Source organism: Herpailurus yagouaroundi, unplaced genomic scaffold (genome assembly GCF_014898765.1).
Source record: "Herpailurus yagouaroundi ecotype Mexico unplaced genomic scaffold, PumYag 190, whole genome shotgun sequence".
Taxonomy (NCBI): domain Eukaryota; kingdom Metazoa; phylum Chordata; class Mammalia; order Carnivora; family Felidae; genus Herpailurus; species Herpailurus yagouaroundi.
Genome location: NW_024412421.1, coordinates 2,702,292 through 2,726,074, shown reverse-complemented (window position 1 = coordinate 2,726,074; position 23,783 = coordinate 2,702,292). Strand labels below are relative to the sequence as shown.

Below are 23,783 nucleotides of genomic sequence, written 5' to 3'. Positions count from 1 at the left end.
CTGCCCGCACTCAGCTGACCTCCGCCATGTTGGCCGCACCCGGGGGGGGCCGTGGCGACGGGGCCCCGCGCGGTCGGGCGAGGGCGGGGAAGGGCCTCCTGGCCGCCCGGCCCGGCCCCCCTGCTCCCGGGAGGCGGGCCTGGCGGGGGGAGGCGCCGGGCGCTCCCCGCGTCCCGGTGCCGGCCTTTGTTGTCAAGGGTCCCGGGGTGTGCGGCCAACATGGCGGAGGTCAGCTGAGTGCGGGCAGTGGCTGGCCCTTCGCTCCGGCCCCTCCCGGTGCCGCTCTGGGCCCGGGGGCCGGCCGGGGCGACTTGGCCGTCCTTGGCCTCCTCTGCCTGCCCGCGACCCCGGGAGCGGCCGTCCCCAATGGCGCTGCGTTCTTGCTCCCGCTCCCGGCCTGAGCCTTCATTGTGCGGTGGGAAGAATGCAGCCTCCTCCCTTGTTTATGTCTTTAGAGAGGAGATCGCGTGAACGGCTTGCCAGGAAAGCCCTAGTTTTTATTGTAAACCTTGGTTTTCCTAGGCTTCATTTTTCGGGTAGTTTGGGGGCCTTTCTTGAGTCTCTGAGATTATAACTTAGGAATGTGGGAAACCTGGGCCACAGTGTTGCGTAGGTTTTTCTTTTCTCCATTCCTGGAAAGATTCAGAATTTGTTTGCTCTGACATCCAGAGAAGTCCCAGTTTGTGTGTTCAGAAAATCAGATTGTGTAGCTGATTTGTCAAAGTCACAGAAGCCGTGAGTCTGGATATAGGGCAGCGATCAGACTGCCTGTTCTAGCAGTTGAACATTTACCATTTCCAGATAAGCGGCTGTCAAGGGTAAATTGTTAACTCTTTAAAGCAGTTGAATGTTGGGAGCACAGACTCGGAAGTCGTACTGCCAGCTTTGGTTCCATCCTGTCCCATCCGTTTGTGACCTTGGGCAAGATGCTTAACCTCTCTGTGCTTGATTTTCCTTATCTGCAAAATGGGTGTAATGACAGTATGTATGTCCAGTAGGATTGTTGGGAGAGTTGATAAAGATGATAATAGGTGAAGGGCTTAGAGCAGTGGGGTTAGTGGTTAATAAATGTTTGCTGCTTGGGCTCTTGTTCTTTAATAATTAATGAGTTCATTTTGGCATGATGGATATGTTGGAAGTACACAGACCAAAATATGTGAGCTCACATTGTATGTTGTTAGTGCTTTGGTTTTTATTTTACTGCATTTTTTTAGTTAACCAAAATGAACAGAGGTTTAGATAGTAGATTGACAGGCACTCTGAGATAGTGGCATTTGGAAATTTATATAGTAAGGAATTTGGATAGGTCTTGTGTGGTCTGGAATTATAAAAAAAAAACCACAAAGTGCTTAAGTGAGGTTTCCTTTTAGCACTTTCACATTTATGGATCAGTTCACTTCCAAGGGCTTGTGTTAACTAACTTGGAAGAGTGGAATAACGAATCCTTTTGAATGTTAGGTGTCTATGGTGTTACCACCCCTTTTAGACATAAGGGAAGAGCAAAGGGTAGTATGGTTATAAATGTAATGGTCTGGGGGCGCCTGGGTGGCTCAGTCAGTTAAGTGTCCAACTTCGGCTCAGGTCATGATCTCAAGGTTCATGAGTTCCAGCCCCGTGTCAAGGGCTCTGTGCCAACAGCTCAGCCGGCTTCAGATTCAGTGTCTCCCTCTCTCTCTGCCCCTCCCCTGCTCACTCTCTGTCTCTCTTAAAAATAAAGAAAGATTTAAAAAATTTTTTTTAAAAATGTAATGGTCTGGTAATTTTATCAGGGAAATATTGGTTCAAATTGTGGAGGAGAGGATATTGGTAGCTGTTAGGAGAACTTTATGATAAGTACATTTTGAGACTTAAAGTGGATTATACAAATTGTGTAATTTTTCATTCTGGAAATTACAGAAACTTGTGATTTGGAATGGTTAAGTGGCAACCCTAAAGTTAGTTTTGCCAAAATCTTTTCTTAGGTATATTATAGAATTGGTTCAGGTGCCCCCTGTTGGGATCTTTTCAGCATAATTTAGTAACATTTATTAATATTTCAAACTGAAGTACAGTATAATTAATAGATGTTGAACTTTTCAGGATAAGTAGTACACAAACTACAAATTCAGAAACAAACTTAATTCACTTTGTTCATTCTGAGCTTTGGGAAGCTCTTACAAACCTGATGTAGAGCAATATTCTTTAATTTCTGTAATTATATTATAATTAGGCTAAAGTTAATTGATATTACAAAGGAAATATTTAGCCAAGACAGCAGTGACATAATGTGAAGACTAGGATTTTATTTTCAGTATATACGGTGTTCTGAAAACAAGTCTTACATAACCCTGCAAAGTGACCCCTTAAATTGTGTTTTAAAGCTTTGATTTATTTAGTTTCCAAAAGATTGGAGGTTTTTCTTTTTTTGCTTAAAGAGATGTTATGGACTTTTGGTTATGATTATGGAATTTTTGTACACATGTTGTAAATGTGTAAATTCTGAATATTTTTGATATACACCACCTTACAAATACAATCAATATGTGAAAGCCTCAGACTTCCCATCCCACCCTGCCTCCCTTCTTCCCCGCAAAACCAACTGGAGTTATTTTTTTCACTTTATAATAGTATGATCCTTAATCATTTCTTTTAAATAGTGTTTTTTCTAATGCCCTTTAAATTATTTGGTTTTCCATGGCTGTGGCTATAGTTATTAGAGCACCTGATGCATAAGGGCAAAATTGTGTTTTGTATTCCTATCTCCTCAGTGCCTAACACTCAATACTTATTTGTTTCCTGACCTACTCCTATCTATAATGCTGATAACCCATGTATTATCCTCTTGCCTGCAGGTAATTTTTTTAATGAATTTTTTTTTAGAGCGGTTTTGCGTTCAGAGCAAAATTGAATAGAAGGTACAGAGATTTCCCATATTCACCCAGCCCCAGTGATATCCTTCCCCATTATCAACATCCACCACCAGAATGGTATATTTGTTACAATATGATCTACCTACATTGGCACATCATTATCACCCAAAGTCCATGGTTCAGTCTTGGTGTTCTGTATTAGGAGTTTTGACAGATGTATACTGAGTGCTGTGTATTCACCACTGTAGTGTACAGAAGAACAGTTTCTTTGCCCTAAAAATCCTCTCTGCTCCACCCACTCATTCATCCCTCCCCCAAGCTGATCTTTTTACTGACTCCATAGTTTTGCCTTTTCCAGAATGTTGTATAATTGGAATCATACAGCATGTAGCCTTTTCAGATTGGCTTCTTTCACTTGGTAGGATGCATTGAAGGTTCTTCCATGTCTTTTCATGGCTTGATAGCTCAGTTCTTTTTAGCACTAAATAATATTCACTGTCTGGTTGTACCACTTTATCCATTCACCTACCAGAGGACAACATCTTGGTTGATTGCAAATTTTGGCATTTATGAATAAAGCTGCTATAAACACCCTGTCAACTCCTTTGGGTAAATAGTAAGCCACAGGATTGCTGAATCTTATGGTAAGAGTATGTTTAGTTTTGTAAGAAACCTCCAAAGTGCCTTTTATAGTTGCATTTCCACCAGCAGTGAATGAGAGTTCCTGTTGTTCCACATGCCCACCAGCATTTGGCGGTGTTGGTGTTCTGCATTTTGGCTGTTCTCCTAGATGTGTAGTGGTATCATCTTGTTCTGATTTGCATTTCCCTGATGACCGGTGATGTGGAGCACCTTTTCATATGCCCATTTGCCATCTGTATATCTTTGGTTAGGTGTCTCTTAAGGTGTTTGGCCCGTTTTTAGTTGGGGTTGTTAGTTTTATTGTTGAGTTTCAAGAGTTCTTTGTGTATTTTGGGTAACAGTCCTTTATCAGATAAATCTTTTACAAATATTTTCTCCTAATCTGCAGTTTTTCTTCCAATTCTCTTGACAGTGTCTTTCCCTTCAGGTCATTTTCCACTTTTATGTACCAAGGTATACTTAAAATTTACATGTCGAAAAGTAAAACCTTTATGATTTCCAACTGTCCAAGGCTCTTACCCCCTATATTCGGTTAGTCTTAAGGTCCTGACTTTTCTGCCATCTGGTTATCTCAAATATGGCATTGCTTCTCTCACTCATTTTCACATTTGCATTCAAGTCTTCTACCTTCCACGTGGTCTGTCTGCATTTGGTCTTTGCCTCTTCCCTTCAGTTCTTCCTATTGTAGTTTAAGAGAGCTTTCTAATGTAGGTGACTTACAAGAACTTCAGTATAAAGTCCAAAATTCCTTGATGGATGATAGTACACAGCCTTTCCTGAGTTTGCTCTGGGTACTTCCCTGCCATTTGCAATTATATACTTATAAGTGCCTATGTGCACCATATTCTCTCTCTCCCTGCTAAAGTGTGTAATCTCAGCCTAGACATCACGTAGCTGAAACACTGTTCCTGGACTTCCCACCCTGAGTTGGGTGTCCTTTCTCTATGTTCCCATAGCACTCTCTGCTTTGCTCCACTCTAACAAGTATCCCTCTGAACTGTAAGTGTTCTGTACTACTTTGCTCCCCAATAGACTGTAATCTCTGTGAGGACTTGGTCTTCATCACCCTTGTTTAGCATTGTTTCTGGCATGTAGTTGGTGCTCAGTAAATATTTATCGCATGACTGATAAACTAATACCTCACACTGTTCTTAAAATGTGCTAGAGCCATATCCTCCAACATTTCCTCTTGCCCTACCTGGTCAAGCTGGATTCTTTTTGTTTCTTGAACGCTTTCTGTACTTTAAAGCTCTGTGCCTTAGCTGATGATTGTACTTAATCTCTCAAATGTCTACCTGTGCAGCTTTGGACATATGATTTAAACTCTCCAAGCCTTAGTTTTCATTAGCATGTGAACAGCCAATTAAGCACATTGCTGCTTCCCCCATCCCAGATATCCTAGTGCTAGAGTGGCAGTATAGTTGAAGGGTTAAGGAGATAGGGCTCTGAAGAATCAGACCTGGATATGTCTCTTGACTCTGTCACTTACTAGTTGTGTTGGTGACTCTAACCTCCATGAGAGCAGGGACACTGCCTACTTTTGTACCTTAAAAGCACATTGCCTATCCATAGAAAGTGCTTAAATAATTAAAAAAAAAAAGTTTTTGAGTAAGTTACTTAATTTCTCTAAATATTACCATTTACATTCTAGTGAGGGAATAAACAGAATTACAGATTGTGATATGTAAAGATATTCCTCCACTTACTATGGGGTTATGTCCTGATAAACTGTTTGCAAATTGAAATTGTTGTTAAGTTGAAAACACATTTAATACAGCTAATCTACTGAACATCATAGTTTAGCCTAGCCTACCTTGAACATGCTGAGAACACTTACATTAGCCTACTGTTGGGCAAAATCATCTAACACAAAGCTTATTTTATAATAAGGTGTTGAATATTTCATGTAGTTTATTGAATACTGGAAGTGAAAAACAGTAGTTATAGCTGTATTGATTGTTTATCCTTCCAGTTGCCTGCTGACTGGGTGCTATGGCTTGCTGCTGCTGCTTAGCATCATGAGAGGGTATCTGATAGCCTGGGAAAAGATCACAATTCAAAATTCAAAGTATAGCATATTGCTTTTGCACCATCATAAAGTGAAAAATCATAAGGGAAACCATTGTAAGTTGGGGTCCATCTGTACTATAAAGGAGTTAAAAGTGCTGAAGTAAAAAATAATGGCAGTAGGAGGGACACCTGCTGTCAAAAGTGGTGACATTTAAGCTATGATACAAGCTAGCTCTTTGAATGAGGGAAGGGAGAACCTCTCAGAATGAAGGAGAAGCAGAGGTAAAGGCCCAGATGCTGGAATGAGCATGTACTTACTGTTCTAGAAGTTGAGGGAAAAGAGTGTTCCTGGAGCAAACGGATGATGGGGAGAGATGGCCAGGGATCAGATCCTGCAGAGTCAAAGCAAGGAATGTGAGTTTTATTTTAGGGGTACTGAGAAGCCATCAGAAGGATTTAAGTAAAGGAGTAGTATAATTCACTTCTAACTTTTAAGATAGCTTTAGCTGTTGTTTGGAGAATTGATTGGTCAGACAGGCTCGCTCTTTATGACCTGGATTAAGGTGATGGCAGTGAAGGTGAAGAGAAGTGGATGGATTTGAGATATATTTGGGAGACAGAATTAACAGGATTTGTTGATGGATTAGATGTGAGAGGTGAGGGAAGGAAGGAATTAGGTGGTTTCTGGCTTGAGCTGCTGTGTGGAACATGGTGCTGTTTACCAATATGGGAAAGACTAAAGGAGGGGATGGGACAGAAGGATAGCAATAAAATTCAAAGTTGTGATATGTTGGATTTGAGGTTCTCTATGAGACATCTAGAATGATTCGGTGCCGTGGAAGGGATATCAGGGGGATGTGGTCTTACAGAAGCCAGATGGGAAATATTAGAGCATGTTTAGGTGTTAGGGGGGTGGTCTGGTAGCAAAAGAGGGAGGAATTGATGTAAGAGGAAGGGATAATAGAAGGGGTGTGAAGTCTGAGTAGGTGAAGGGATAATAGAAAGGGTGTGAAGTCTTGAGTAGGTGAGAGGACAGACCCAAGTGCAGGGTCACTTTATTCTAATGTGAGGGAAGGAGGTGGTAAATCAGTATTTGATGGCTTTTCTGGTATTTTCTGAAGGAAACATGGGTGAAGCCATCAATTGAGAGTATTTGTAGTTAGTGAATACCGGATGGTGGTAGGTTAAAGGTGTAATAGAGAAAGACATATTGAGAAACCGAGCAGAGGGAAAGAGAGGAGATGCTGTGATCTATTAGCTAGTGAGAATGCCTGATGCTGTTTCAGTAGATTCTAGGAGACTATCTAGAGCAATAGTATTTTTGTTGCTTTTTTAATTTTTTTAAATGTTTATTTTTTTGAGAGAGAGAAACAGACAGCATGAGCAGAGGAGGGGCAGAGAGAGAGGGTGACACAGAATCCAAATCAGGTTCCAGGCTCCGAGCTGTCAGCACAGAGCCTGACGCGGGGCTTGCATTCATGAACTGTGAGATCATGACCTGAGCTGAAGTCAGTGCTTAACCAACTGAGCTACCCAGGCGCCCCAGTATTTTGGTTTCTAAATGTAAACTTTTTTGTTGAAGTATAGCATAAATAGATAAAGCAAAGTGCTCAAACTATACCTATAGCTTGATGCATTTTCACAAAGAGAGCACCCTGTTGGGACCAGCTCTCATGTGTCCCAATTACTTTTACTTTTTTTTAAGTACCTTTTTTTTCTTAATGTTTATTTGTTTTTGATAGATAGAGTATGAGCAGAGGAGGGGCAGAGAGAGAGGGAGACACAGAATCCAAAGCAGGCTCCAGGCTTTGAGCTGTCAGCACAGCGCCTGATGCGGGGCTTGAACTCACAAAGCGTGACATCATGACGTGAGTTGAAGTCAGATGCATAACCCAGGTGCCCCCCCCCAAAAAGTACTTTTTAAAATCTTCAGGGACTCTAGGCTGAATAATACAGATAAAATAGTCTGTTTTGGTTCAATTTATTCCTTAAGCTTGAGCCACAATGAGCAGAATGATATTGACGAAGACCTTTCATTAGGTCTGAGCTTGCCCAGTGGCATTGAACTTATTTGTGGGTTTTTTTTTTAATTTTTTTTTTCAACGTTTATTTATTTTTGGGACAGAGAGAGACAGAGCGTGAACGGGGGAGCGGCAGAGAGAGAGGGAGACACAGAATCGGAAACAGGCTCCAGGCTCTGAGTCATCAGCCCAGAGCCTGACGCGGGGCTCGAACTCACGGACCGCGAGATTATGACCTGGCTGAAGTCGGACGCTTAACCGACTGCACCACCCAGGCGCCCCATGGGTTTTGTTTTTAATTACAGAGGTTGTGGGGAGCACATGGGAGGAACTAGAAAGAGAAGGTTGGAGGGAAAACCTTTGGACAACTAATCTGTATTTTTGAAGTAGATCTTGGTAGTGAGAAGTATTTTCTTAAAAAGTTAGAGGAATTTAATGCCAGTCTTGAATTTTATAGGAAGCATTATACTGTCCTTGTTATAGTTATTTATTATTGTCATGTTGACAAGCGTAGCTAGTGATGGTTGTTACAGTGAAATTTAATGTACATTGGCTTCTTTGCAAACACTCTGCCTTGGAAAGATTGCTTTAGTAGTTGGTTTAAATAAATTGAATAATCTCATTGTTCAAAACTTGCTTTTTTCTTCTTTGCGTTTTACCTTTTGCTCTTTTGAGTTTGGTTAAAGCTCAGGCTTTGTGTGTGTGTGTGTGTGTGTGTGTGTGTGTGTGTGTGTCAAGGACCCTTTGTCAGGGACAGCTTCAGATGTTTATATAGCTGTGAATTAATTTCTGCAGACTGTATTCTTTTGGTTTTTTTAGGAGAGATGATCGAACATGTTATTTTGTCTTATAATTTTAAAATGGTAAATTTTTATAACTATAAACTAAAATATGTATATATGTATATGAAATATGTGGATTTTTAAAAAAATACTTACTTTGAGAGAGAGTGTGTGCATGTGTGTGCTCATGCAGGGGAGGGACAGAAAGAGAGGGAGAGAGAGTCTGAGCTGTCAGCACAGAGCCCAGCTCCGTGGCTTGATCTCACAAACTGTGAGATCATGACCTGAGCCGAAATCCAAAGTCGGATGCTTTACCTGGCACCCCTGAAATATGTGGATTTTTATGTGAATGGGCTGTTTCAAAAATTTTTTCCCTGTTAGTACCCATATATTTGAGTCATTTTAAGAAAGAAAGAAATCAAAGAAAAAAGCCATCAAGGCAGGTAGACAGAATTAGCTCTTGGTTTCTCAGTGTTTCAATTTTTTTTTAAACTTTTTTTTAAGTTTGTTTTGAGAGAGACAGAGGGAGTGTGAGTGGGCGAGGGGCAGAGAGAGAGGCAGAGAATCTCAAGCAGGCTCCTCGCTGCCAGCGCAGAGCCCAACCAGGGCTCAAACTCATGAAACTGTGAGATCGTGACCTGAGCTGAAATCAAGAGTTGGGTGCTTTAACTGACTGAGCCACCTAGGTGCCCCTCTCATTGTTTCAATTTATACATGAAGTCACCAGCAATTTCTTAGCAGGTAAGTGTGGGGACACAAAATATGCACTAAAATTTCCCTTTTTATTACCAAAATAATATATGTGCTTTAATTTGAGGAATATATACAGATATGCAACCCTAATCTTCCCTATGATCATTCATAATCCCGTGTTAGACATTTTGGCATAGTTTCTAGTCTCTGTGTGTGTGCTACACTTTTTTTAAGTCAGCAGGAGATATTTTAAAGTTAATTTCTTTGATCTGATGTAAATCCTTGTAGATATTTTCTTGAATGATTACCACTTGTCAGTAACTACATGTTTGAACTGTGTAATTCCAAATGATGATGTTTGTGCTTATAGTCTGTACCCTGCAGTTTTTGATATTTTGTGTACCTATAGTCAGTGGTCCCATGTCTGATCTCTGGTTTCTGGTTCTAAACTTGACTTGCCTGTCTTCTCTCCTCCCTCACTTTAAGTCTTTAAACCACATTTTGCAGTTTGGATGCCCCTCCAGTTTCTTCTGTCTCGTTACATGGAAATACATGCATAGAGACAACAGCCTTGTAAGTGTATATATTTACTTCTTGTAACATAAATAGGATTATGCTATGTGACTTTTTTTTTTAACCCACTCATTTAAACAGGTTGATTCTTATATTACTAGATGAGTCCATCTTCTTAAAAACAAGGCAGCATAGTGTTCTGTTGTGTGGACTATATTTTAGTCACTCTCTTAAGATAGGGCTTGAATTTTCAGTTTATTTGCTGTTACAAACAGGATTGCTATAGGCATCCAGATACATACACCTTTGCCAACATGTAAATTAGAAGAGGGACTTGGAAGAAATTTCTGGGTGAAGAGTATACACTTACATTTTGAAACAAGCTGTCAGATCTTATTAGAAGCTTCCACGGTGGACATTTCCAACAGTGTAGTTAAGTCTCTTTCCCGACATCTTTGCCAATACTTGGAGTCAAATCTTTGAAAATAAATTTCTGTCCTTTCTTAAGTAACACATGCAATTTGTGACATTTCTTATATCAAGTCTTTGAACTTCTTTTTCCTTTTTTCTAGACTTTTACATGCACCTATAATTCAAAATAAAATATTCCATTAGCTTTGTGTTGTTTTTTTTTTTTTTGATTTATTTTTTTAATGTTTATTTTTGAGAGAGACATGAGCAGGGGAGGGGCAGAGAGAGAGGGAGACACAGAATCTGAAGCAGGCTCCAGGCTCTGAGCTGTCAGCACAGAGCCTGAATGGGACTTGAACTCATGGAGAGCGAATCATGACCTAAGCCGACGCCAGAGGCTTAACCACTGAGCCACCCAGGCGCCTCTAGGTTTGTGTTTTTTTTGTTTTGAAGAAAAATTCCCTGGCCTTCTCTCCAGGTGTCCTTTGCCAGAGGCAACTATTTTTGCTGAGCTGATTATTTTTTAAATTTATTTTTGAGAGAGACAGAGAGTGTGAGCGGGGGAGGGGCAGAGAGAGAGGGAGACACAGAATCTGAAGCAGGCTCCAGGCCCCAAGCTGTCAGCACAGAGCCCAATGTGGGGCTCAGACTCCCCAACCATGAGATCATGACCTGAGCTAAAGGCGGCCGCTTAACCGACAGACCCACCCAGGTACCCCTAACATGCTTCTATTGTTAAATCCAGATTTCAGTTTTAGGCGTTATCTATTCAGTTCCTGTTGTAGATTTAACTTGTCTTCCTGCCTCTGTCACATGTACAGACCTTCCCATTTACATACTCCTTTAATTTAGTGACATCATAATTTTGTATTTGCGTTATTATTATGAAAGTTATTCACAAATTGAGCTATATAGTAAGCTGTTGTGACTTTTTTCCTTGTACCGTTTAATTGGAATTTGTGTATGTCGCTAGTATTTGTCCTTTTTCTTTTTTCTTTGTTTTCTCTGTGCTTACTGCTAATACCGCCCCACATTCCTTAGTACTTGTCCTAAGTGTTCAGGTTGCTTGCTGCCTCATGTTGCCTTCTTCGCTAACGTAAAGTTGTCCTTGTCTGTGTTCCCTGTACCTTTCTTCTGGGTTAAGTCTTACTTAACTGTAGCCATGTTGTCCTTTTTCTTGGTTCATTCCTTATCTATGAAGGGCTTGTCCTCCAGGAGCCTCCTGAGAACATTTGCAGGGGAAGTTCAGTTTTGAAACTTTGCATCATTATTCTGCCCTCAACACTTTTAGGATAATTTGGTTGCGCATAGAATTCTAGAACAGTAATTCATTCTCTTTGAGGATTTTAAAAAACATGGTTCTATTGCATCCAGGTTTGGATGTTACTACTCAAAGTCCAAAGTTCTTTTGCTTTCTGATTTATTTGTTCAGTCAACAAATAATTTTTTGAGTCTGTGTGCTAGGCACTGTTTTAAGTGTTTTGAGATACATCACTGAGCCTACCTTCCTACCTTCCAGAGTTGGGGGGAGAGGGCTACTACAACGAGCATAATAATTCAGTTGTATAGCCTGATAGAGGGTAATACATTCTGTGGAAAAAAGTAGAGTAGAAAGGGAGGAGGGAAAAGGAGAGAAGAGGAAGAGGCTGGTGGAATGGGTGAGGATTAGGAGTGCATAGTGGAGGGTCAGTGGGCAGAGTGCTGATCACTGTTTGCAATAGAGGGGACAAGGTAGGCCTCATTGAGAAGATAGCAAACAAGCAAAAATAAGAAGGAGGTGAAAGAATCCGTTATTATGTACATCTAGGAGGAAAGTATGTTAAAGCAGAGGCCCCAAGGAACAGCTTAGTTTTATGGAACCGGGAGGCTAGTGCAGTGGGTGAGGGCGAAAGAAGTGGGAGATGGAGTCGAAGAGTGATCACCATATTATTTAGGGCCTTACAGGCTGTTCAAGATTTTTCTGTTACTTGGATAAGGGTTGCCCATGGGGAGGGTAGTGAGCAGAGGAGTGACATAACCTGATATAAATTTTAACAGGATTTTTCTGGTTGCTATGCTTAGAACATACTGGGATGGGTGTGGGAGACAAGGATGGGAGTGGGGAGACTGTTTAGAAGGATATTGTGGTAATTCAGATGAGTGATAATGGTCGCTTGGAATATATGATATGGTAGTGGTAGAGGTGGTGAGGAGTGGCTGGATCCCGGATATATTTTTAAAGAAGATACACTAAGATTTCCTGGTGGTTTTATTTATTTTTATTTTTTTAAGTTTATTTTGAGAGAAAAAGAGAGGGAAAGAAGTTGAGTGGGGGAGAGGCAGAGAGAGAGGGAGACAGAGGATCTGAAGCAGACTCTGCTGACAGCAGGGAGCCTGATGCAGGGCTCAAACTCACAAACCACAAGATCATGACGCCAGCTGAAGTCAGATGCTTAACTGAGCCACCCACGTGCCCCCTGGTGGTTTTAGGTATATAGCATGAAAAAAAGAATCAAGGATGACTTCAAGGCTTTTGAACCCAGTAACTGGAAGGATGGAGTTGCCATCAAGGGAGGGGAAGGTGGTGGGTGGAATAGTTTGGAAGATAGGGAGTTCAGTTCTGTTCAGCACTTTCCCCACCCCTGCCCCCAGGGATATCTAGGAAGCAGTTGGATGTACAAATCTTGGGTTTAAGAGAAATCTGGAGGGGTTTTTTGTTTGCTTTTTTAGTCTGGGCTGGGCATACACATTTTTAAGTCCTAGGAATGTTGGTGGAATTTGAAAACTGCAAGACTGAATGAGATCAACAAAGCCAGGAACAGTGGACCATGGACAACTCCCAATTTGAAGAGTTTGGGGAGAAGAGCAGGAATCAGTAAAGGCAGCTGAGTTGCTGGTGAGCTAGGAAAACTATGTGTGCAGGGTCAGTGAACAGAGTTTATCAGGCAGGAGCCAGTGATTGATCAGTTCTGTCAGATGCTGGTGACAGATGAAAACTTGCAAATTAAATACAAACAAAACTGCAAAACCAGTGAAATTCGAATTATACTCATTTTACTAAAGCATTGGGTCCTGTCTGCTAAATTGAAATCTTGAAACAAAATGGCTTATAGAATTGACTATGGTTATGCTGTAGGTTCTTTTTGAGTTAAACATACCAAGATTGACCTGCATGGTGTGGTCACCATGTTTTGCATTTTCTTACCAGCATATAAATGCTTCAGGGAAAAACCATGATGCCACTGGGCTTTTCTTCACAGAAATGCATCAATTGCATTTGAGGTTCCCTTCTGCTTTTGTCTTTAGCCTGTCATTATTAGAGTATTGTAGTACCGACTTGGAGCCAGCGTGACCATAAATGTGAATGGGAGCATTCAATTATTTGGCTACCATATGGAGTCAGATGATTCGGAATGTGCTGCTACTGCTTTTTAGATTATTAAAAACAGGAAAATAAAACATTCAATTTTTGTAGAGAAATGTAGATCTCCCCCTCTTCCAAGAATAGAATCTTAGGTTGAGGAAATTTTTTCTAAGTTTGTTTATTTTGAGAGAGCGAGCAGGGGAGGGGCAGAGAGAGAGGGAGAGGATCATAAGCAGGCTCCCTGCTGTCAATGCCCAGCCCCATATGGGGCTTGAACTCACAAACTGTGATATCATGTCCTGAGCCGCAACCAAGAGTCAGACGCTTAACTGACTGAGCCACCCGGGCGCCCCTTGAGGAAATTTATTTTATTTTTTAAGTTTGAGGAAAATTTGAGTATGTTAATTCATGTATTATATCCTTATGTGAAATAACAAATTATTTGGTTGGAGTTTCAAGTACAATGCTTATGAAGATAACAAATTATAACAATTTCAGTGAATATGATTTAATTTGAAAAGGATCCATGAATTTTTTGAAATGGCATTTCTTTCCCATAAATTCCATTGTTTTTCTACTCTTTTACTAGTAAAGAGCTACCTACCATATGTCATGTTAAGACTCTGTAATTATGATTTTGCCTCATTTCTTTAATATCTTCTGTCTCCCAAGCAGTGTATAGTTTTGTGTTTAGCTCAATATCACCAACTCTTTATAGATTACTGCCAATTTTGATCTGCTTTAAAATTTTTGGCCAGTGTGTGTGTGTGTGCACGCGCGCGGGGCGGGGGGGAGGGCGGTTACCCTACCATATTTGTCAGGTGGAATGTGGAGTTGATTGGGTTGTATGTTCTAGTGTAGAACTGGCTAACATAGCTTAATGCCAAGACAGAGCAAAAGAGGAAACATCTATTGGAATGTGTGATAGTTTTACATCCTGAAAGAATATAAAACATAATCATTGGTAGTAAACAACTGTTGTAGTCAAACTTGGACACAACTAAGTGAATATTGGACAGTTTTTTCTGGATGCTGTAGGGTTTGGTTGTATTACAGTAGTGATTGTCTTGTAATCATGACTGATACAGTTTTGATAAGTTCAGGTGTGTTACGAAAAATTTTGTTAGCAATATGTGGTATGAAATAAAAATGTTGAGAAAGCCTGTTTGACCCTCTTTTGACTCTCTTTCTGCTTACTCATATTTTTGTGCTCTTGCCTCACTTCTTGATACTTGGATTTAATGTCTAATTGTTAATGACAAACTCAGATTATCAGATTCTACCACTTTGATACAAAAAAATTACAAAAGAAACTACTTGTTAGGGCTAAAGGTTTAAATAACTTAGGGAAATTTTAGGGGCGCCTGGGTGGCGCAGTCGGTTAAGCGTCCGACTTCAGCCAGGTCACGATCTCGCAGTCCGTGAGTTCGAGCCCCGCGTCGGGCTCTGGGCTGATGGCTCAGAGCCTGGAGCCTGTTTCCGATTCTGTGTCTCCCTCTCTCTCTGCCCCTCCCCCGTTCATGCTCTGTCTCTCTCTGTCCCAAAAATGAATAAACGTTGAAAAAAAAATTTAAATAACTTAGGGAAATTTTAATTTTTTGGCCAATTTTGTAAATATGGAAAAGGTGTGTTGGATGCTAAATTAAATACTCTGTCCCAGTATGAGGTTTTCCAGTTTTGAGGGTTATTTGAAAGAAATGAGATTTAGGGACAAAGCAGACAATATTCTTATTGTCTTATTCTTATTCTTATTTTTTTTTTTTTTGATCTTCAGTTTCCTCATCTACAGTATGAAGTTATAACCTACGTTATGAAGCTTAAATAAATGGTGTGTATGAAGCTGACACAGTGCCTGAAAAGTTGATAGGTGCCCAGTTTATGCAGCTTAGTTCACAGCAAACTCTGTAATCTTTATCAGATTTCAGATACCATCCCAAATTGAGGTTATGAAAATGAACACAGTAGTTTGAAACAACAGTTTCCAGCAAAATCCTGTATAATCCAGGTGTTTTTTATTTAGTGATTAATTGCAGGGTTCATGGTATGACTCTATAAACATTACCAGTGGTTGTATTGTTAATAATTTATCAAACATTACCGTGTATTTAATCTGTTAATGTCCAAAAATCTGTTGTTGTTGGTTTTATCATTGTACAAATGAGAAATTTGAGACCCAGAATATTGTAATTTTGCTCAATGTCAAAATAATTAGTAAGAGCTAAAGTAGGAGTTCAGGTTTGAGCTTCTGATTCCAATCAAAGTCATGGTTCTTTTCACTATACATAGGCAACCTTCTTGAGGTATGTTATCATTAGGGCATTACTAAGAATTGAGGTTACTGTCTAGGAATTGATGGGTTTATGGAACTCTGATGTTATGAACATAAACATTTTGAAAAGTTAGAGAAGTGGTATGGAAGTACATCCATTTCTTTTTTCTTTTTTAGATTCTGTTTATAATGATAAAATTATTTCATACAGTGTTTCTTTTTTAAAGTAGGCTTTATTTCTTTAGGGCAGTTTTAGATTCAGTAGCAAAACTGAATAGAAGGTACAGAGATTTCCCATATTCACCCAGCCCCAGTGATATCCTTCCCCATTATCAACATCCACCACCAGAATGGTATATTTGTTACAATATGATCTACCTACATTGGCACATCATTATCACCCAAAGTCCATGGTTCAGTCTTGGTGTTCTGTATTAGGAGTTTTGACAGATGTATACTGAGTGCTGTGTATTCACCACTGTAGTGTACAGAGGAACAGTTTCTTTGCCCTAAAAATCCTCTCTGCTCCACCCACTCATTCATCCCTCCCCCAAGCTGATCTTTTTACTGACTCCATAGTTTTGCCTTTTCCAGAATGTTGTATAATTGGAATCATACAGCATGTAGCCTTTTCAGATTGGCTTCTTTCACTTGGTAGGATGCATTGAAGGTTCTTCCATGTCTTTTCATGGCTTGATAGCTCAGTTCTTTTTAGCACTAAATAATATTCACTGTCTGGTTGTACCACTTTATCCATTCACCTACCAGAGGACAACATCTTGGTTGATTGCAAATTTTGGCATTTATGAATAAAGCTGCTATAAACACCCTGTCAACTCCTTTGGGTAAATAGTAAGCCACAGGATTGCTGAATCTTATGGTAAGAGTATGTTTAGTTTTGTAAGAAACCTCCAAAGTGCCTTTTATAGTTGCATTTCCACCAGCAGTGAATGAGAGTTCCTGTTGTTCCACATGCCCACCAGCATTTGGCGGTGTTGGTGTTCTGCATTTTGGCTGTTCTCCTAGATGTGTAGTGGTATCATCTTGTTCTGATTTGCATTTCCCTGATGACCGGTGATGTGGAGCACCTTTTCATATGCCCATTTGCCATCTGTATATCTTTGGTTAGGTGTCTCTTAAGGTGTTTGGCCCGTTTTTAGTTGGGGTTGTTAGTTTTATTGTTGAGTTTCAAGAGTTCTTTGTGTATTTTGGGTAACAGTCCTTTATCAGATAAATCTTTTACAAATATTTTCTCATTCTCTTGACAGTGCCTTTTGCAGAGCAGAAATTTTTAATTTTAATCAAGTTCATGTGTTTGGTGTTGTTCTTGAAAAGTCTTTGCTAAACCCAAGGTCATCTAGATTTTCTCCCTTTCTAGGAGTTTACATTTAGGTCAGTGATCCATTTTGAGCTAATTTTTGTGAAGGGTGTGGGATCTGTGTCTAGATTCTTATTTTGGTGTGTGGATATTGAATTGTTCTAGCATCATTTGTTGAAAAATCTATCTTTTCTCCATTGCCTTTGCTCCTTTGTCAAAGATCAGCACAGATCAGCACACTTATTTTAAAGTGAATTTTTAATCTCAGTTATGAATTCTCTTTGTGAATTCATTTAAATAAATGCATTCTACTTGTAGGGACACCAGGGATAAGTGAATTCTGGTTGTATACATATGCCATTCCTTCTCCTTGGAATCCTTCATGCTGTTTTACTTGATTTAGTCATTCCTTCAAGAAATATTTAAATTATCTAGTCTGGGCTTGGTACTGTCCTAGGTGCTGGAGACATGAGCGTGAACAAAACAAACAAGGCCTATTCTCATGCAGTTTCTCAGTGCAGAAGTTCTGAACCAAAAGTGAATGGTTCAGGGATCCTGGCAGTTCTCAAGGTCCTTTCAGGGTCAAAACTTTTTTTTCACAATAATGAGACATGAGAGTACAGTGGAGTTTCCCAGAGGGTACATGGCATGTGGCATCTTAACAGATTAAATGCAGAAGCAGATAATGAATATCCAATTGCATTTTATTGCATCAGACATTAAGAAGTGCAAAAATGTGAAACATAGACATTCTCCCTATGAAAATATTTTTCATAAACATTTAACGTGTAATGGATTTTTACATGTAATTTATAATGATATTAAAATAAAGAAATACTTAAAAATTTATTGGATGGAATTTCTAATATAGTAGAATAATACATTCTAATATAATAATATATTAGAAATATGTAAATATCATACGTATAAAACCACATAGACGAAAAGCTCTTTTGGGGGCCTTAATAATTTTTAAAAAGTACTGAAAGTACTAAGTAATAATTTTTTAAAAGCAGTGAAGACTAAGTTTTTTTTTTTTTTAATGGGCAGGTAGGCTTAAAGGGCTTAGAAGTCACAGGGTCAGCTAACAGCTTTCGATTCTAAAGCAATTATTGGCAATATGTAAATGAAAGGGTGTGACTATGGTCCAGTAAAACTGCTTACAAAAACTGGAAACTGGCTTGCAGTTGTAGTTTGCCAACCATTGATATAAAGTGTTCCTGATACCAAAAACCTTGAGAATTACAGTTGTGAGTAAAAATTTGGTGGTGTAGTTGGGAGGGAAGTAGCTAGAATTTCATTTTTTTCACACTGTTTTAAAGTTTATTTTGAGAGAGCACATGTGTGCGTGTGAGGGGCAGAGAAAGGGAGAGAGAGAACCCCAAGTTGGCTCCATGCTTTCAGCATGGCTCCAACCCACAAACTGTCAAAATCAAGAGTCAGATGCTTAATTGACTGAGCCACCCAGGCACCCAGTAGTTGGAATTTCAAATGGAAATAGATACTGTGAAGACAATGAGAAGAGTCATTTGGCGTTTAGATAAATCGATCAGGAAAGGTGCCTTAAAGAGCTGACTTTAGTTAACTGGTTACTTGTTCAGGACTTGACTAGGTATCATCTCTTCTCCTTTTCCTCCACCTCCTGCCTCCTCCTTCTCCTCCAAGTTTAATTTATTTATTTTGAGAGAGAGCACAAGCAAGGGAGGAACAGAGAGAGGGGAGAGAGAGAATCCCAATCAGGCTCTGTCTGGACTGTGGTCAGTGCAGAGCTCAATGTTGGGCTCAAATCAAGAGTTGGATGCTTAGCTGACCTGAGCCACCTGGGTGCCCCTCATCTCTCTTTTTTGATCTCCCCTTGTTAATTAGGGATCCCTTTTGCATTGGGAGGCAAAGGAAAAGATAGTTTAATTAAGTATATACATTTTTATATTGAATGTTATTAGACTTAAAGATTAATTTTTCAGGTTGAATTATAAAATGTCTAAAGCATATTTGCTTTAAAAGGATTGAGGAAATTATACAGCCTAGCTTAGAAAATTGACCTAAGTTACGTGACATTAAGCACGTTATTTCTTTATAATTCTTCTTTTCTGAAATTGAGAGTTGGTTAAATTTCTTCCAAGTTTAAAATTTTCTGGTTTGTTTGGTTGCCATTTGTCTCCCTTCCCCATCCCTTCTAAATCTTCCCTGATCAGATAAGCTCCAACTTCCATCATTTACTAATTAATTCTATGATCTGAAACCTTTAATTTGTAAATTTATTTTCTTATTCTTGAGGTAGGGGATAGATGCTTAATTTGGAAGTTCATTGAAATGGTTAAGTCACAGTTGTATGTAAACCTTTGAGGACAATACCTGGAACATACTAGGTGTTTAATAAATGTTTGGGGCAGCTGTTTGAAAGAAAATGGAGGAAAGTCTCTACTTTTCCTTATTTAGCTTGCTGACCCTAGGGCTCCACTGAGACTGGCAAGCTCCAGTGAGAGGCATGAAAATTAAAAATGAAAACTGTAGAGGGGTTAAGGAAGTACAAGAGCAGTATAATCCAGATTTATGTATCCATTCCAACTTTAGGGAAAGGACATGGAAACAGCTATTCCTGCCATCAAAATCTCTGTTCCCTTGTTGAAAAATGCTTTACCATATCAAGACATAAGTAATTTTATTTATTTATTTATTTATTTATTTATTTATTTATTTATTAAAAAAAATAATGTTTATTTTCTGAGAGAGACAGAGTGTGAGCAGGGGAGGAGCAGAGAGACAAAGGGAGACACAGAATCTAAAGCAGGCTCCAGGTTCCCAGCTGTCAGCACAGAGCCCGATATGGGGCTCGAACTTACTAACTGTGAAATCATGACCTGAGTTGAATGAAGTCAGATGCTTAACTGACTCAGGCACCCAAGACATAAGGTAATTTTAGCAAAATCAAATTCATGAATTAGAACTTAATGAGTTCTTTTGGAACGCAGTGCAAAAACAAAGATTGGAATTATGAGGGGAAAAAATATGTGATTGGAAGATAGATCCAGCAGAGAGTCAATATCAGAATTAGGTGCAGAAAAGAACCGAGTAGATGGAAAGGATTAAAGAATAATTGGAAGTCCACAAAGGTGAAAGATTTGAGCATTTGGATTGAAGACTCACCTAGCGTTTTGTTCAGCAAGTGCTGATGGCACATATTTAGATGTTTTGGTGATAATTTCTTTCAGAGACCAGAGCCACCTGTCGGGGGACATGTTACCTGCAAAGGAATAAGAAAAATGGCATAAATTTTTCATCTACATCATTATATGTCATAAGACTGTGAGCAGAATATAAGAATTTTTATAGTTCTTAGGGGAAACGGGTGTGTGACAAGAATGGTAAACTTGTGCAGTTTCTGTAAGAGCTTCAGATTGCCAGGCCCTGAGGCGGTTTCAGCAAACTTTCTTGAGGTGTGGTGGCTGTATCAAAAAATGAACCATAATTAAGGATTCAGGGGGAAAAAAAAGATAGGCATTTGCCTTTTTCTTTTTTTTAAAGTTTTTATTTTAATTCCAGTTAGTTAACATGCAGTGTTATATTTCAGATGTACAGGATAGTGATTTAAAACTTCCATGTGTCACCTGGTGCACATCACAAGCACAGTCCTTAATTCCCAAGGATGGGCATTTGTTTTGTGATGTAATTGTGAGAAATGAAACCAGAATTGTTGCAGTTAGGTTTAAATGATTGTTTTGACACAGTTTTGAAGTTTCATACAATCTTTACCTTGGCAGGTGGGAAAGGGGAAGTTTTACTATTAGCCTGTTAAAAGCAGGCTTCCCTTGTTTTGCAAGATGTTAGTACTTCCATTCTTGATGTTAATAAATTGTAGGTTTGATATAAAATGAAAATACGATAATTGCTAGTAAAATAGAATTAGGATGTAGAACCAGGTGTCCGACAGAACTTTCTGCAGTGAAGACATGGTTGTACTGTGACCTCCCCCACGCTCCCACTAAAAGAGGATGCAGAGACCTTGTTGAGAAAATGGAAACTCTCAGATTGAAACTTTCTTAACTTTCAACTTCCTGAACTAGGCATCTTCTATCTTCTCTGTTCTTACCATGGAGAAAGTATTTCTTCTAACGAAGTCTAGTCACTCTGTCTTGAGTTTTGAATCCCTCGTCACCAAAACCTTTATTGTTCCATTTCTTGGGATTATCCTCTTTTCTGGACTCATCATTCACTATATCAGCATTCACTATATTCTGGTCCCTCCCATTTCAAAACAAAGAAAAAAGAAAAACAAAACAAAAACAAAAACAAAACCCAAGCAGATAACTACCCTGGACCTTTCAGCTACTTCTTAACTTGCCTCTTTCTATAGCCATGCTTTTTAAATTTACACAGCATCCTGTTCAGTCTCTTTTGGTCTGATTTACACACCGACCTTATTTCCAAGGTTGCTTTTGCAGAGGTCACCAGTAACTTCCATATCGCCAATCCACGAACACCTGTTCGGTCTGATCATATTTGACCTCTCAGCAGATTCCACATGGTTGACTGTGCCATTATTTTTACTACTTCTCACTGTAGATTTTTTATTGTTTATGTAATTGCACTTTGCCAAAGTTTATACTGTTTGCATTCTAATTTGTAATTCTAATGCCTATGGTTGGTGGACTTATTTCCATGTTTGAATGGAGTCATTAACTAACTTTAATCCTTTTAAAAGATCACCATTTCTAAATTGCTTATTTTGATTCATTGCTTATTTTAAATAAAGTAACAAAGGTTCATGGGTGCTATATTCCATGAGGTCTTGAATGTTTAAGCATGTGTGCTTATTACCTTTATTTTTTTTTCTGATTACAGAAATAGTACAAGCTCCCTATAAGTATATAATAAAGCATAATTTATTCTAATATTTGTACATGTATCAATAGATCTTCTTCTTAAGTCTGTACCTTCCCTTGACTTCTGAGTTACTGCCCTTTCCTCCTCAGTTCTTTTAGGCTTTTCCTACTCATGTTAGCCTCAGCCAGCAATTGGCCACACCTACGGTTAAAAATTTAGAGTCTCAGGCCCAGCCTGGGCATAATTCTGATTCTGAATCAGAACCTGCATTTTAATAAGATCCCTAGATGATTAGTGGGCACAATAAAGTTTGAGAACTGCTGCAGGCTAAGGGCCACTGCCTCTCTTTAAGGAACCCTTCAATCTTTAAATTTTGGCATATGTCTTGTTTTAGGCAGGCTCCTCATCTCTGAGACTTTAGATGACATTGTATGTTAATCCTCCTCATCTGCACCCTGAGCTCTTCTGTCTACTGCTTTTCTGCTTAAACATCTCACTCCCACTTTGCATGTCTTCTGTTACTGCATTTCAGTATCTAGCACAATGCCTAATGGGTTCTGATTCAGTATGTGATGCTTTTTACTGGGGTGGAAGTCTCAAAATAGAGTGATTTCAGCAGTAAAAAGACAGATGTGTAAAAAGACAAATGTGTACTTTGCTTTACACATTTGAATTAGGGTTTGCACTTTCTTCTCCATTTATTGGGCTGTATCACCTTTGTTCAGACTTTCTGTTTTTCCAGCAGCCTTTTACCAGGTCTTTGTCCTGGGCTTTCCCCATTTCAAATCACCAGTCTTACTAGACATATAAATAACTCTTCTTTTGTAGCAACAGAGTTTTCAGAGTTATCTTCAGGAAAATAGAGCTTTTAGGAAAATACATACAATTTAAGTTCCTCTTATTACTTTGCTACAGTTTTGGAAATTAAAATAGGTTGTTTAATTTTTTTCTTAGCATCATTGTTTTATAACAGTGTTTGAATTTTTTTTAATTTTTGGCATTTTAAGCTGTTAAGTTTTTAAGGAGACTTGTGTTAAGTTTAATTTTGTCAATATGTGAGAAGTAAATCTTAAAAAATGATTTTTAACATAACATTTTCTGCATATACCCTTTGCAGTGTCAAAATATAGAAAGTACCTCTTTTTCAAAAAGGAGTTGTAATTATAAAGAAAGGAGGAAAACACTTAAATGTTTGAATGGAAGAGTTTTATTTAACTCATTGATTCCTAACAGAGCAAATACATAATCTGAACCTGTACTTTATTTTTACAGTGAGTATTATTATATTTATTATTAATTATATCAGTTCTAGGAATAGTTTTTGGAGAAGTAAAAGAGGTATGGTGATATTTGCATCCTGTCTTTTTTACTAAATTAAGAATGCAAATTTTACTTATTTTGACAATTGTTTTCACTTCACCACTCCCAATCAGGCTAATCTTGATAAAGCGGTTTATTTATTGCCCCCTCTGAAGAAAAAAATGCCAAAAATCACACATCCATATCATGACCCAGCCGGTACCTCCCATGTATGTTGTGTTTGAAACTTGCTTTACAATAATACACTAGTCGTTTTTCCCTGTGTGACTACATTTCTCCATTTTAAATGTTTCCTTTGAAAAAAGTAACTATTAGCTTCCTGTTACTGCTGTAACAACATTTCCACAAGTGTTAGGATGCAGACATAGTTGAGAGGGGCATTATTTGCCTGCTGTAGTAACATTTTGTAAACTGCAAAAGGTTGTTATATATTAATTACTAAGCATGAGGTATGACTAATCAGAGAAATTGTTCATCAGCCCTTGATAAAAGGAAACTAAGGTTCCCGCATGAAATTGATAATAAAAATTTAAATCCAGGGGAGCCAGGGTAGCTCAGTCAGTAAAGTGCCCCACTTGGGCTCAGGTCATGATCTTGCAGTTCCTGAGTTTGAGCCCCACATGGATTGGGCTCTGCACTGATGATGCAGAGCCTGCTTGGGATTTTCTCTCTGCCCCTCCCCCACTTGTGTGCACACGTGTTTTCTCTCTCTCTCTGTCTCTCTCTGTCTCTCTCTCTCTTTCTCTTTCTCTTTCTCTTTCTCTTTCTCTTTCTCTTTCTCTTTCTCT

General features: G+C 39.0%; 1 long non-coding RNA gene across 1 annotated transcript; it reads right to left on the bottom strand.

The window, feature by feature from the left end:
* Positions 1–5,387: 5,387 nt before the first annotated feature.
* LOC121045254 (uncharacterized) lies at positions 5,388–9,992 on the bottom strand. Its single transcript, XR_005797657.1, has 3 exons — positions 9,881–9,992; positions 5,820–5,893; positions 5,388–5,529 (listed from the first exon to the last, which is right to left on the bottom strand). It is a non-coding gene; the product is annotated as an uncharacterized LOC121045254 (long non-coding RNA).
* Between the last annotated feature and the right edge of the window lie 13,791 nt (positions 9,993–23,783).